Genomic DNA, 15,477 nt, shown 5'->3' with positions numbered 1-15,477 from the left:
AGGTGCTGCACAGGACGGTGTGAAGACAAAGGGACGCAGTCGGTGCACAAGTGCAACAAGCGAGCTGCTCAGTCAGAGCTCCAGCGCTCCAATGAAGGGACGCAGCACGCACTGCTCCTCCCCTCATTCTAGCCCTTATGACATCACTGAGGGCCACCAGGCTGCTCCACCACGACGGACAGGGTGGGGAGGCAAGACCAGTCACAAGGGCAGAAGATTCCAACAGCCCAGCCCAACGTTCTGGAATCAGGGGCTGCTTGGAATTCTACCCCAGCCAAATCCTGGAGAAGCTGGCACGGGGTCGTCATGACCAAAGCGCAGGACCTGGCGCTTGCTCTTGTTGAGCCTCGCACAACTGGCCTCAGTGCATCCCTCTGGAGGGCCTTCCTGCCCTCAGCCAGATGGACGCTTCCTCCCAGCAGCGTACCTTGCAGTGCTGGGCCCATGTCAAATCCACACTAGAGTGGGTTTTGTTACATTCAAGGGCATGTTGCAGCACCCATCTATTTCACCTGGAAGGAAATAAAGCAGGAGATGGGAGAAACACAGAACTGCTGCCAGACTGCTTTATCCCTTTCTCAGCCCAACTTCCCTTGCCTCATCCCCTACCCCAACTCCTGGATGATGCCCACGGGCTGATAGTTGGATCTCAAGTCCATAGGACTCCTTTCACAGGGCTCCATCAAAAAGGCTGTCACACTTGTTCCGTACACTCACACTGACCCAGCAGTGGTATCACAGTCACTTAACACACACACAACAACCAAACCCCGAGCATGCACATCCCTTCCTGCGTGACTGCAGCCCACAGCTCCCCTTCACACCTCCGTGGATCTCTGGTGTTTTACACGGATGCAGCCTCGCTGCAGCTCCGTGGCTGTCACACAAGGCCTGCAGGACCTCTTTCTCTGCAAACCCCGTCTGCAGGCATTGGTTCACGAGGTTCACCTCCTGCCCTCCTGAGCAAAAACAAGCACTAAGAACAAGAGCAAAGCACACTGGACTCGACCTGGCTGGATCCCCAACCCTCAGTCCTGTCAGTCGTACCCTGGTGTGGAGACTCATCCCCAAAGCCTGGCTGGACATCAGCACAGGCATCATTCTTCAAACGCCCCATCCAAGCAGCAAGGGATCAAAGCGTTGGCACAGCTGAAACAGAAATGCTGTGTGAGTTTCCTGTTAGCACTGAGCAGGAACAAATCTACCGCTGAGCAGCAGGATGTGAGACAAGCAGCAGAAGACACCCAACCTGCAGAACCAGCTCGTTTGGGGTCGGTCCAGATGTTTGTCTGCTCCCTTCCCTGGCCCAGGCCAAGCTTGTGAGCTGCTCCTCCTTTGTGCAGGGGGAAATGCTGCAGATGCCATGTGGTGGCTATGCACAGCATGCCTTGGACTTGCTTTTCCTCTCTCCATCTGCCATTAGCAAACAGCATCTCCAGCCTCCAGAGATCACTGAGTCCAACCCCTGCACAACAGTGAAAAAAAAGATATGATAAGGGGTACTTAAAGCACAGCATCTGTAATCAGATCAGACTCCTGCACTGTGAAGACTTCCATGAGTATTCCTGCAGAGTGCATCACTTAGTCTCTCTTTAGCCTTGTGTTCATGGTTTTCCTGTAAGAGCTTGTCTAAACACTGCCTATAATCGTGGTTATGCTGGAAGCATTTGGATTTATTGATCCTTACTGTGATTTCAATAACAAATGCAGATGTTTTTTTGTTAAGGGCAGCTTTCAATTTCTCAACTGAAATTTCAATATTGCATTAGGTGTTGACAACCACGGGGCTGCAGTACAGAGAATTACACGAAGATTAATTTCTCCATTCTCCATTCTCCTAGACATTTATGATTACAGTGATGTAGTTATAGACAAAGTTGCAAGATACCAAAGCTAGAATAACCTCTTGGTGCAGCAGGATGTCTGGAGCCCAAGTGCAGAGTCTCAGTGTTGCAAAGCCTTGAAGAGGTGCACCGTATGTGCTGGGGCTGATGACACAGACACTGGAGCAAGGCCAGTGTGATGTTAGAAACTTGACCAGCAGCTGATCTGTTGTCAGCCATTTCTGGACACAAACGGGATCTGGTCGACTTAGGACATGACCTTTGGGCTGGAGAGCAACTCCCCAAGGAATCACACAGCCACTGCAGACCGTTGGCAAGAACCCCATACCAAAACAGCTCATCTGCAATCAGTTTTTAATCTGTGCAGCAGTGATTGGAACAGGCGCACGCTCTCTGGAATTGCAGGAATGTTCACAAGTGGAATGTACATCACCTGTGTGCTCCAGCTCTTCTGTGTGCATGCTAGGAGCAGTGATCCCCCTGCACCCAGGGCTGCAAAAAAGTCCTGTGGGCTTTCTAACCTGCCCACCAGCAGCCCAGGCTGCCCAGAGCCACATCCAGCCTGGCCTTGGATGCCTGCAGGGATGGGGCATCCACAGCCTCCCTGGGCAACCTGTTCCAGTGCCTCACCACCCTCTGGCTGAAAAACTTCCTCCTCACATCCAACCTAAACCTCAACACCCCTCGTCTCAGTTTAAAGCCACTCCCCACTTGTCCCATCACTGTCCACCCTCCAAAACAAAACACCTCGGCTGTTCAACACTGAAAGAGCAAAATAACCCACAGCTCTTACTTCCACTGTATGCATTTAATTCCAAATTAAGGTCACAGGTTAATTACTCATGTGATCCTTCCTGACAGAAGAACTACTCGTAGTGATGTGTAGGAGTAAGGAACAGTTTGAAAAGGTCATGGACATATTAGAACTTGCAGCATTTATCTTAATAGATCCCTACATTGCAAAGCATTTTGTAAAACACACGTTACAAGTACTGTGCACTGGATTACACTATATCAAACTCTAAGTAACAATACAGGTTGCTTTTAAATCTACACTTACATGTTTTCTTCCAACTCCTTGATAAAATTCCTTACTACCTTCAGTTTTACAGCCAAAGCAGTGTTTGAGCTGGTAATGTACTCTTGAACAGCACTGTTGCCTTTAACATTTGTATGTTTAGATCTGAAGAGAGAATTTGGTCATTATTTCATGATGAGAGAATCTTATATGACAAAACAGAATTACAAAAATCTGACAATACTGTAAAATGCCAGCGTAAGAATGTGGCTTTGATTTTTTTTCTTTTTTTTTCCTCTTTTTTCTTTTCTTTTTTTTTTTTTTCTTTTTTTTTTTTAAATGGTGAGTGTACCATTAATTCAAGACAAGAATTTTGTTTGTAAGTCGATCTCTATAACTGTTCTTGGCATCATTCTGTAGGATGAACTAGATACATGGAATTTGGCACTGGCTCCCCAGGGCAGTGGTTTGGCACTGAGCTGACAAAGGCCAAAGAGCATTTGCACAATGCTCTCAGACACAGGGCTTGACCCATAGGAGGTCCGGTGTGGAACCAGGAGGTGGAATACATGATCCTCGAGGTCCCTTCCAAATACAGATATTCCATGATCCTCTAATACTTATATTCCCAAGTCCTGTACACAGTGCTCAGGTGCTTAACTGAGAGGTTCCATGAAACAGTGAGGTATCTATGTCCCTTTACCACTCAGTTATTCAATTTGCCACATGGATCTTTCATCCAGTCACATTAGAAAACACTCAAAGTATTTCCTTCAGTCTTCCATTCTGATAGAGCTTTCTGGAGCAAATAAAGAGTTGCAACTCAGAATGTCCACACCTCCCTTCCTGCACCCTGCATACTTTTTTCATTGTACTGTGATTACGTACCATTCTATTGTCACCCTCATTCTGTCCTTATCTAGGCAGTTTAATGCCATTAAATTTTCCAGCAACAGATGCCCACAAGTACAGCCAGCCTGGAAATATTTTGATTATTTATCTTTGTCCTGATGTCCTTGTAGGAGGTGGGACATTTCTCCATCTCAGCAGCAGAGGGCAGGAGGGGTCCAAGGTGAGGGCACGCTCTCCTCTATTTTTCTGGCACTCAAAGACAAAGGGAACAAGAAAACCAGATGTGTTTCCCTGCCCATGGCAAACACCAGCCTTTCCATCCTTACAGTCCTTCCTGCCATCAGCAGAGATATTTTGCTTTCTTGTGCCACTTCATCCCTTTAGCATCTGGCATTCTAACAAAAAAGTACTCTAACACAGGAATTTTAATATTTTCATATTAAATGTCAGAATTAAGGAACCATTATTATTACCAAATATTTAAAACATTCAACCCAGTGAGAAGTGAACTGATGTTGCATTTAGCATTCAGATAAGAACTTGACATTTCTCCGGGAAATTCTGTAATCATCATAGTGTTTCACAGTTTTCAGTTTATGAATACTAGTTAAGTCTTCACTAATACATTATCTTCTTCCCCCTTTATGCTTTCTATATTGCTTCTGAAGCAGACTTACCTCATGATTGAATAAATGTATAGTAACGTCCAAGGTGCTTGGATTGAACAAAAATAATCCCAGTATGGGGTTCAGTCAGACTTCTATAGAATAGGTGAATCTTATGCACTGGTGCCAGAGATTTCCAATAGACGACAGGAAGTTCAACAGATGAAAAGTGCACCTAAGTAAAAAGTGCTACTTTAATAAACTATAGTCTCATTGTCAAGCCTTGCACTGTCTCAGCAATTATTACAGAATGTTCATTCAAGCAGGAATTAAGAGATGCGTCTGAATTGATAAGAACAACGAATAATTAAGAAAGCTTGACTGCAGTCTGCTTGAGGATTCCAGTCTGAAGTGTGTTCCACCTGATGACAACTGGGAATGTCTTTCTCTCACCATTAGAACCATTGCACCTCTGACTAAACACATAGCTAATCACCACTGAAAACCTAGGTGCAATTTCTGCAGTGCACAGACCAACTACGCGTTGATTAACATTCAGAGAGATTGTGCAGGTGTCCTTTTAGGAACTGGCCTACAGTATGCTAAGAGGGATGGATGTGGGGACATTAGGATAACGTGCCCTCTGCCTTTTAAGACAGCCCCAGCAGACCAGGTCAGCAGGCTGAAGAGCTGAGTGGGTCACCAGGGCTCAGAGACTTCACTCGGCCATCGGAAAGTTGAGGGACTTCAGCCCAAGCTGCCCTTTTCCATGCAGGCAAGGAGGCCAAGAGAAGGTGGATCGGCACGGTTCTGGTGCAGACAGGGGCTGCAGTGTGAGCAGGCCTACACAGACAAGGCTGTGCCCACACAGAGTGACAGCAGCTTTCGCTGTGAGCAGATTCCCAGGGGGCCTGAGCCATGGCAGTTCTTGATGGCAGCATGTTCCAATCAGCCCTGGAAGTCTTCTCTGGACGTCTGTCGCATTCTGGAATCCACACTGAGGACGCAGTCGCTGTGTCAGAGCAGCTGGCAGAGTCACGGGGAACCGTGACGTAGTTGGCCCAGGGAGCAACAACAAGGCCTGCACTGCTCAGCCAGCCCAGGCCAAAGGGGAGCACGAGAGAGAGCAGAGGAGAGAGGGGGGGAAAGAGGGCCAGGAAGGAAAGGCCTGTGCCTGAATGGACGTGTAGCAGCAGCTGCTGACAGCAAACTCGGTGATGGCAGGGGCACAGCAGAGCAGTGCAATGCTGGCAGCTTCCTGTGTCTTTCACACAGGCACTGCAGACATGGCCAGCACTGGGAGATCAGCAGAACTGCTGCACACCTCTGCCAGCCCAGGCCAGAGGAGTGCAGAACAGTGAGCTGCTGCTGAGGGGAGAGAGGATGGCCTGAGAGCTGACCTGAGAGGCAGGGCTGGCTGTGTGACAGCAGCCTCTGTGTCCTCCTCCTGTGTCTGTGAGGGCCAGAGGGCCAGAAGAGAACATGCCCAGACAACGAAGCCCTGCTGTCCTCTGCTGCTCAGCTGGAGAGATGTTCCGCCTTCCTGAAGGACGCTGATCCAAAGGGAAGGAATCAAAGGAAGTCCAGGCTGGCTGTCCTTGTGGGCATCAGCTGCTGGCAGCTGCCTCTGTGCTGCCATGGGCAGGGCACAGCACACACAGTGTTTGCAGTTCCCTGTGTGACACTGGCCCTGGTGACCTGACAGCCATAGGGAGACAAGAGAAAGAGCTGCCTCCCTCTGCCAGATGAGGCAAAGGTGAGAATCCCAGAATCACAGCATGGCCCGGGTTGGAAAGGAGCTCAAGGTTCATGAATCTCCAACCCTTGGCTCTCCAAGGGTGCACAGGGGGCTTTGTTCTCCCTGTGGTGCAGCTTCAGTGCCAACTCACAGCTGAGCTGGTTGGCACACTGTGACAGCCTGCCGCTCTGAAGCTCTTGGGGCAGTGCTCAGTTCTTTCTGAAGTACTCTGGAAAATGCTGCTTCTCCTTCACCAAGTCTGTTTCCAGACAGACGTCTTTTTCTCCTCTGTACACACAAACAGTATCTTGTAACTCCCTGGCACAGTGCTCAGAAGTGATACTTCTGGAAGCACGTCAGAGAAAAGTGGCCTTGTCCCAGTGGACTTTCAGAGCAGATGAGAACAAGTCTTGGTTGACGGCTTTCTTCTGCTTCTGGAACTGCACAGGCAGGTTGTGTGTTGTCATACTTTATGCCAGAGTGCCAAATTGAAGCAGTTTCTGCAGCCTCTTTTTTTCATACTTGTCACTCTTTGCTGAGACCTTAACTTAGTCATTTTTAATGCGCTCTCATCTAAACTACTGTGTCCTCCAGTGTCAGTGTTGTATGAATCAGGACTGTGGGATTTCATCAGTGAAAGGATTCTGCTCTAATGACTGTCATTCTAAAGCTGATATTGTTTCTACCACATCAGGCTTGCATGAAGCATCTTTGATCAACAGAGAAATCAGAAAAATTGCTTTTCCTATTGCAGTTTCCTTTTAACTAGTGATGAAAGCTGTCAGTTTATTTTTGGCACCAGAAATCCTGGGATGCAACCAGGTTAGATAAGAAGTGACACTGAGTCAACAGTAAGGGAACACAGATGAGATAGCATCACAGAGCTCTGGAAGAGATGTTCCAGCTCTGTGTCTACCTACACCTTCAGGAGATGAAAAGTACTGGCTTACTGAGGTGTCCTGGGTTGCAGGTTCTGTTAATCTCCATTTTTGGAAGAGCTGCTTGCAATAAATACCTTGTAAGGTGAATGAGCTTGATAGAAGTAGGGTGTGAAAGAGATGGATTTGCTGTTTCCCTGAAGGTGCAGGAGTATTGCTGTGCCTACAGTCAGTAAACAAGGCAGAAATCACCGTGTTCCTCAGAATGAAAAGGAATAAAAATCTTTTTGGGAGTGACAGCACGCCTGAATGAAGCACAAATCTAAACATTTAAAATAAGGGTTAGTGTCAAAGGGACTTGCAGTATTTCTCGTGAAGAAATTTTTGATGCTTCTTTAGGAAAGTCATCATAACAAAAGTGTACTGATGTCTCTGCTGAGGATTTCCTTGGTTCCAGCCTGAAGGTGTGCGCAGGCATGAGCAGGCAGTGCTGAGCTGCAGGTGAGTGCCTGTGTCCCACAGCAGGAAACCCGTGGATGTCTTCAGGGGGTTGAAATGGGCAGAGCTGTGAAACCTGCAGGCTTTCACTGAAATTGTCCCCTGCTTTATTTTGTAATCTTAGTTTCACCAATGCTTTCCAATATAATTTTCGTATGAATGCAGATACATGGGATAGGATTTAAAGTTTTTATGGTGCTGCTGTATAATTTTCTGTAGTCATCATAAGCCAATAAAAAAAATGAATGGTAATCAGGCAATCTATTAACCACCTGTGTCAAAACAATGAAATTCCTTGCAGGAAGACAATATTGCTATATAATAATGTGGCTATCCAAAACTGTTAATTATACTTGATGAGCTGGAGATAATCCTGAAATGCGGGACTTTGATCTTAGCCAAGAATAATACAAGTTATTATCGTTCTTAAATTGGCAGCTGCTATCAAAGGCCTGTGTCTTATTTCCCTTTTAGTAACACTGGCTAAATCAGAAAACTGATAAAAGAATTTCATGATTGCAGCTTAGGGATTCTTTCCCACTTGACCAGAAGTAATCTATGTCCAAAAATGTCTGTAAATATTTTTTCTATCTTATTTAGCCAGATGAATTGATATTTGAGATGAATGGCAAAAACATTTTGCATACATAGATAAGCAATGCAAATTTGCAGGATTGTTTTAGAGAAAAAAGCTCCGGTTATCTGATCGTTTCCATGCAGAAATAAGATTTACAGTAAAATTCTCATCATTATTATTCATGCATGAATAAGTTCAAAACAGAGATGTGGGGGATGTTGTTTCAATTCCAGGTAATTGTAGGTAGGACTGTCAGGATGGAAAGGCTAGTGTCTGTCATGGGCAAATAAACACTTCTGGTTTTCATGTTCCCTTTGTCTTTGAGTGCAAGAGGCCATGAGGAGAGTGTGCCCTAAACTTGGATCCTTTTTGACCATTGCAGCAGAGATGGAGAAGTGTTCAACCTTCTAGAAGGACATCAGGACAAAGATATGTAATGAAAATAAGTCCAGGTTGGCTGTCCTTGTGGGCATCAGCTGCTGGCATCTGCATAGTTGTTGCAATGGGAATGGCAGAACAGCTGGAATGTTGCATTTCCTTGTGTGACACAAGCACTGGTGAATTCAAAGCAAGAGGGGTATATTAGAAAGAGCATCACCTCCCTGCGAGATTAGGAAAAGCTGAGTGGGATGTTGTTTCAATTAGTGCTGATGGCAGGAAGGACTGTAAGGATGGAAAGGCTGGTGTTTGCCATGGGCAGGGAAACACATTTGCTTTTCATTTTGTCTTAATCTTTCAGTGCTAGATAAATAGAAAAGAGTGTGCCCTCACCTTGGAACTCTCCTGCCCTCTTCTGCTGCGACGGAGAAATGTTCCAGCTTCTAGAAGGACATCAGGACTAAGATATGTAATGAAAATAAGTCCAGGATGGCTGTCCTTGTGGGCATCAGCTGCTGGCATCTGGACTTCTGTGCCATGAGCATGGCAAAGCAGGTAAAAATTGCGTTTCCTTGTGTGACACAGGAGCTCTTGACTTGAAAGCTAGAGGGATGCAATAGAAAGAGCTGCAACCTCTGCCTGACATTGCAAAGGTGAGTGGGATGTTGTTTCAGTTGCTACTGATGTCAGGAAGGACTGTAAGGATGGAATGTCTGGTGTTTGCCATGGGCAGGGAAACACATCTGGTTTTCATTTTCTCTTTTTCCTTGAGTGCCAGATATACAGGGGAGAGTGTGCCCTCACCTTGAACCCATCCTGCCATCTTCTGCTGAGATGGAGAAATCTTCCAGCTTGTAGAAGGACATCAATACAAAGATATGTAATGAAAATAAGTCCAGGCTGGCTGTCCTTGTGGGCATCAGCTGCTGGCATCTGCATTGCTGCTGCCATGAGCATGGCACAGCAGGTAAAAGATTGCTTTTCCTTGTGTGACACAGGAGCTCTTGACTTGAAAGCTAGAGGGATGCAATAGAAAGAGCTGCAACCCCTGCCAGACATGGCAAAGGTGAGTGGGATGTTGTTTCAATTAGTGCTGATGTCATGAAGGACTGTAAGGATGGAAAGTCTGGTGTTTGCCATGGGCAGGGAAACACATCTGGTTTTCATTTTCTCTTTCTCTTTGAGTGCCAGATAAACAGGGGAGAGTGTGCCCTCACGTTGGACCCATCCGGCCCTCTTCTGCTGAGATGGAGAAATGTTCCAGCTTGTAGAAGGACATCAGGACAAAGATATGTAATGGAAATAAGTCCAGGCTGGCTGTCCTTGTGGGCATCAGCTTCAGGCATCTGCATTGATGCTGCCAAGAGCATGGCACAGCAGGTAAAAGATTGCTTTTCCTTGTGTGACACAGGAGCTCTTGACTTGAAAGCTAGAGGGATGCAATAGAAAGAGCTGCAACCTCTGCCAGACATGGCTAACTTGAGTGGGATGTTGTTTCAATTAGTGCTGATGTCAGGAAGGACTGTAAGGATGGAAAGGCTGATGTTTGCCATGGCCTGGGAAACACATCTTGTTTTCAGTTTCTCTTTGTGTGCCAGAAAAAGAGGAGAGTGTGCCGTCACCTTGGTCCCAACCTGCCCTCTTCTGCTGAGTTGGAGAAATATTCCAGCTTCTAGAAGGACATCAGGACAAAGATATGTAATGAAAATAAGTCCAGGCTGGCTGTCCTTGTGGGCATCAGCTGCTGGCATCTGCATTGCTGCTGCCATGAGCATGGCAAAGCAGGTAAGAGATTTCTTTTCCTTGTGTGACACAGGAGCTCTTGACTTCAAAGCTAGAGGGATGCAATAGAAAGAGCTTCAACCTCTGCCAAACATGGCAAACTTCAGTGGGATGTTGTTTCAGTTGCTGCTGATGTCAGGAGGACTGTAAGGATGGAAAGTCTGGTGTTTGCCATGGGCAGGGAAACACATCTGGTTTTCATTTTCTCTTTGTGTGGCAGAAAAAGAGGAGAGTGTGCCTGCAACTTGGAACTCTCCTGCCCTCTGCTGCTCAGAGGAAGAAATGTTCCAGCTTCTAGAAGGACATCAGGACAAAGATATGTAATGAAAATAAGTCCAGGCTGGCTGTCCTTGTGGGCATCAGCTGCTGGCATCTGCATTGCTGCTGCCATGAGCATGGCACAGCAGGTAAAATATTGCTTTTCCTTTTGTGACACAGGAGCTCTTGTCTTGAAAGCTAGAGGGATGCAATAGAAAGAGCTTCAACCTCTGCCAGACATGGCAAAGGTGAGTGGGATGTTGTTTCAGTTGCTGCTGATGTCAGGAAGGACTGTAAGGATGGAAAGTCTGGTGTTTGCCATGGGCAGGGAAACACATCTGGTTTTCATTTTCTCTTTCTCTTTTTGTGCCAGATAAACAGGGGAGAGTGTGCCTGCAACTTGGACCCCTCCAGCCCTCTTCTGCTGAGATGGAGAAATGTCCCAGCTTCTAGAAGGACATCAGGACAAAGATATGTAATGAAAATAAGTCCAGGCTGGCTGTCCTTGTGGGCATCAGCTGCTGACATCTGCATTGGTGTTGCCATGGGCATGGCACAGCAGGTAGGAGATTGCTTTTCCTTGTGTGACACAGGAGCTCTTGACTTGAAAGCTAGAGGGATGCAATAGAAAGAGCTGCAACCTCTGTCAGACATGGCAAAGTTGAGTGGGATGTTGTTTCATTTGCTGCTGATGTCAGGAGGACTGTAAGGATGGAAAGTCTGGTGTTTGCCATGGGCAGGGAAACACATCTGGTTTTCATTTTCTCTTTCTCTTTGTGTGCCAGAAGAAGAGGAGAGTGTGCCCTCACCTTGGACCCCTCCTGCCCTCTTCTGCTGAGATGGTGAAATGTTCCAGCTTCTAGAAGGACATCAGGACAAAGATATGTAATGAAAATAAGTCCAGGCTGGCTGTCCTTGTGGGCATCAGCTGCTGGCATCTGCATTGCTGCTGCCATGAGCATGGCAAAGCAGGTAAGAGATTGCTTTTCCTTGTGTGACACAGGAGCTCTAGACTTGAAAACTAGAGGGATGCAATAGAAAGAGCTGCAACCTCTGCCAGACATGGCAAAGGTGTGTGGGATGTTGTTTCCATTGCTGCTGATGGCAGGAAGGACTGGAATGATGGAAAGTCTGGTGTTTGCCATGGGCAGGGAAACACATCTGGTTTTCATTTTCTCTTTCTCTTTGAGTGCCAGATAAACAGGGGAGAGTGTGCCCTCACCTTGGAACTCTCCTGCCCTCTGCTGCTCAGAGGGAGAAATGTTCCAGCTTCTAGAAGGACATCAGGACAAAGATATGTAATGAAAATAAGTCCAGGCTGGCTGTCCTTGTGGGCATCAGCTGCTGGCATCTGCATTGCTGCTGCCATGAGCATGGCAAAGCAAGTCAAGGATTGCTTTTCCTTGAGTGACACTGGTTCTGGTGACTTGAAAGCTAGAGGGATGCAATAGAAAGAACTGCAACCTCTGGCAGACATGGCAATGGTGAGTGGGATGTTGTTTCAATTAGTGCTGATATCTGAAAGGACTGTAAGGATGGAAAGGCTGGTGTTTGCCATGGGCAGGAAACACATCTGGTTTTCATTTTGTCTTAATCTTTCAGTGCTAGATAAATAGAGGAGTGTGTGCCAGCAACTTGGACCCCTCCTGCCCTTTTCTGCTGAGATGGAGAAATGTCCCAGCTTTTAGAAGGACATCAGGACAAAGATATGTAATGAAAATACGTCCAGGCTGGCTGTCCTTGTGGGCATCAGCTGCTGGCATCTGCATTGCTGCTGCCATGAGCATGGCAAAGCCAGTAAAAGATTCCTTTTCCTTGAGTGACACAGGAGCTCTTGACTTGAAAGCTAGAGGGATGCAATAGGAAGAGCTGCAACCTCTGCCAGACATGGCAAAGGTGAGTGGGATGTTGTTTCTGTTGCTGCTGATGTCAGGAAGGACTGTAAGGATGGAAAGGCTGGTGTTTGCCATGGGCAGGGAAACACATCTGCTTTTCATCTTCTCTTTGTGTGCCGGAAAAAGAGGAGAGTGTGCCCTCACCTTGGACCCCTCCTGCCCTCTTCTGCTGAGATGGTGAAATGTTCCAGCTTCTAGAAGGACATCAGGACAAAGATATGTAATGAAAATAAGTCCAGGCTGGCTGTCCTTGTGGGCATCAGATGCTGGCATCTGCATTGCTGCTGCCATGAGCATGGCACAGCAGGTAAAAGATTGCTTTTCCTTGTGGGACAGCTGTTAAGCCATTCTGATTCACCCTATGCATCCACAGCATACAGTTTTTCCCACACTGCTGTTTCTATCCAGCAATGTGCATATGTGCAGTGGTACAGAGGTTGGTGGCCCTGCCTGTGGCAGGGGGTTGGAGATTCCTGATCCTTGAGGTCCCTTCCAACCCGGGCCATTCTGTGTGTGTGTGTGTGACTGGCTAAACACCAATTGTTGCTAGCTCAGCAGGTGTACTGCTAATTATTGAACGCCTGACAGCTGCTTATCAACACTTGGCCACTATTTCTGGACACCTGCTCATCCCTGAAGAGAGAGAAGTTTGGAAGGAGGACAGAGGGGAGTCTCTTGATGCCTGCCTGTTGCATCCCAACTTGCCCACAGAGTGAGTCAGTTCGGCCTTGTGTGGAGGCCCTGGCTTCTTTGGAGTCTGTTTTTCTTTTGCTGAGCTTCTCCTATCCAAACAGAATGGCCTTACAACATGCTTTCTGGGTCTTAATACTAAACCCATGCAATTTGTATCTATTACAGTTCTGTAAGTGAGAATTGATCACATGATTGAACAACTGTATTTCTAATATATGTTATGAAATAACTTCTTTTTACTAATACTAATAAAGTCTTTCTACTTTTTCAAACTGTTTCTAAGGGCAAATTACAAAACACATGGTGCTGTACTGCTTCAGAGCAATCCCACATTTGATAGCCAGTGCAGAAACAACATTCCATCCTACAGCATTAGCTAGTTCAGAGGTACCAGGCGTGTATCTGGATGTGGCTGTTGTGCATAACTGGGGCTGAGGGATCAGAAATGACAGCTCCACTCTTGGAGACCACAGAACTAAAATGGAAAGATAAAATAGTTGCAGGGCAATTGTTCTGTGTGCCTGAAGCAGGGACCGATTTATGGGGGAGAGATTTAACAGTTAAATGAGGATTACAGCTGCAAGTCTGTGAAACAGATGTCAGGTGTCAATGAATGTGTTAACAGCTGTGATGAAGAAGAAATGAATCCAAAGCTGTGGGCAGGGGAAGGAAATCGGGGTGGACTCACAATTTTCCCTTACAAATAACTGCCCAAGGAGGGAGTGGAGCAGTGAAACAGCAACAATATCCCATAGCCTTAGAAGGGAGAGTGGGTCTAAAAGCTGTAACACAGACACTGGTTAAGGATGGTCTTCTGGAACCTTGTCTGTGGCCTTATAACACCCCAATCCTGTCGGCACGGAAGGCAGACGGCACGTATCGGCTGGTGCAAGATGTAAGGAAATGACTGAACCCGTTCTCAAAAGACAGCCTGTGGTTCCTAACCCCTATACCCTAATGAGTCAGATCCCACACGGACAGCAGTGGTTTGGTGTGAGAGACCTCAAAGATGCTTTCTGGACAGCCTCTGGACTCAGAGAGAAATGGCTGCGTTTGTATGAGGACACATTGTAATCCTATCGTGATTCGTGATGATACTGTAGATACTGGAACTCCTGCTAGTCCTTGTCTTTGCAGCATTTGAAGCAAGCAGCTGGTGCTGCTGTCATGCAGAAAGCTCCCTTCCAACCACTCAGCAAGCATTTGGATGAGACAGCTTCCTGCTGGGGAGCCCTCCGGCATCACTGCTGCCTCCTCCAGAACCATACCTGCAGATGCTTCAGAGCTCTTCAGCATGGACTTCCTTCCTCCCATCAGCAGCTGCTCCTGCACTGACCTTCATTCACACTGGGATACCATCTGCTTCCAGCAGGAGCTGACCTGCGAGACAGAGAAAGGAAACGTGGGATGAGCACCAATGCAGAAGCACAAGGCTGTGTCACCACCACGTCTTGCAGCCTTGGGAAGTCAGCTGCAACTGCAGCCTTGGTCAGAATTCTTTTGCTTTGGGGAACAGATGGACTCGGAATGGAAGGACACGAGAAAAATGACATCTGTTTGAGCTCAGCAGACTTGAGAGGTGGGCCTGGGTGAACCTCATGAAGTTCAGCACAGCCAAGTGCAAGGTTTGGCATTTGGGCCGGAGGAATCCCAGGCATTTTTTTGTCATCGTGGTGGTTTCCAATAGACCCCAACAATGAGACATCAGGTCGCCGTGTGGGCTCCTGGGTGACACTGCCATTTCCCAGCCATTGCAGCCTAGGGGCAAATAAAGTAAAATACTTCAGAAAGATCTCACACTGATTGCATATTTTACTGTTCTTTTACACAAAACAGAAGGGGAGGGCAGCAGATGCATGCAGCTGCATCAACACCCAGGCTGCTAAAGGAATGGAAAGACAGAAACATCAAATATCAATGCCTTATTCTAATGCAAGGAGGGAAGCTTTTTTCAATGTTACTTTTTATCATGTAAAATAAGCAGTTGGCACTCTTAAAGGAAAATCCTAGGCCCCAGGTTCTGGCAGTGTGGCAATCTGGCATGGACTCAGCTGTGAATGATCCAAACAGTTTGTTCCAGATTTTAACATCCCTTCTATGCATTCTCAAGTTTTCTGTCTTGACTTCCCCTTACAGCCGTTAGATGCCAGCAAAACATCCCACAAACACTCCTTACCTCTGTGCACACAGGCACCCATCCAACCAGAGCCACCAGTCATTCCCAGCCATGCGCTCTTCCTCCAATCATGGTCAGCATCACACGGCCGTCACGCAGCTCACTTGACTCAGTTTTTCTCTTCTTTCTGGAGGTGTCCTTGCTTCTCAGCCTTACCTTCTCGTGATGTTTATCTCGCTCTGCAGCTCCTGCTCTGAATAGGCTTTCTTGGATTCCCGCATGACAGGCACAAAATGCAGCCACAGCCCCTGCCACCAAGGTCAGCTCTTCAGCACACATTACCTG

The 15,477-nt window shown here is 46.9% G+C and overlaps 2 protein-coding genes and 1 long non-coding RNA gene across 3 annotated transcripts in view; 2 read left to right on the top strand and 1 right to left on the bottom strand.

Moving 5' to 3' along the window:
- LOC149912216 (rho GTPase-activating protein 32-like) overlaps positions 1–15,477 on the top strand; it is a 336,632-nt gene that overhangs the window by 285,708 nt on the left and 35,447 nt on the right. The window lies entirely within an intron of this gene.
- Positions 1–15,477, top strand: part of LOC149912217 (rho GTPase-activating protein 33-like) — a 134,378-nt gene that overhangs the window by 87,988 nt on the left and 30,913 nt on the right. The window lies entirely within an intron of this gene.
- LOC149912219 (uncharacterized) lies at positions 434–14,397 on the bottom strand. Its single transcript, XR_016462287.1, has 3 exons — positions 14,285–14,397; positions 2,905–3,027; positions 434–512 (listed from the first exon to the last, which is right to left on the bottom strand). It is a non-coding gene; the product is annotated as an uncharacterized LOC149912219 (long non-coding RNA).

This window comes from Phasianus colchicus, chromosome Z (assembly GCF_987193195.1).
Source record: "Phasianus colchicus chromosome Z, bPhaCol1.hap1.1, whole genome shotgun sequence".
Lineage (NCBI taxonomy): Eukaryota > Metazoa > Chordata > Aves > Galliformes > Phasianidae > Phasianus > Phasianus colchicus.
The sequence above is the reverse complement of the archived record's forward strand: the minus strand, read 5'-3'. Positions and strand labels throughout refer to the sequence as shown.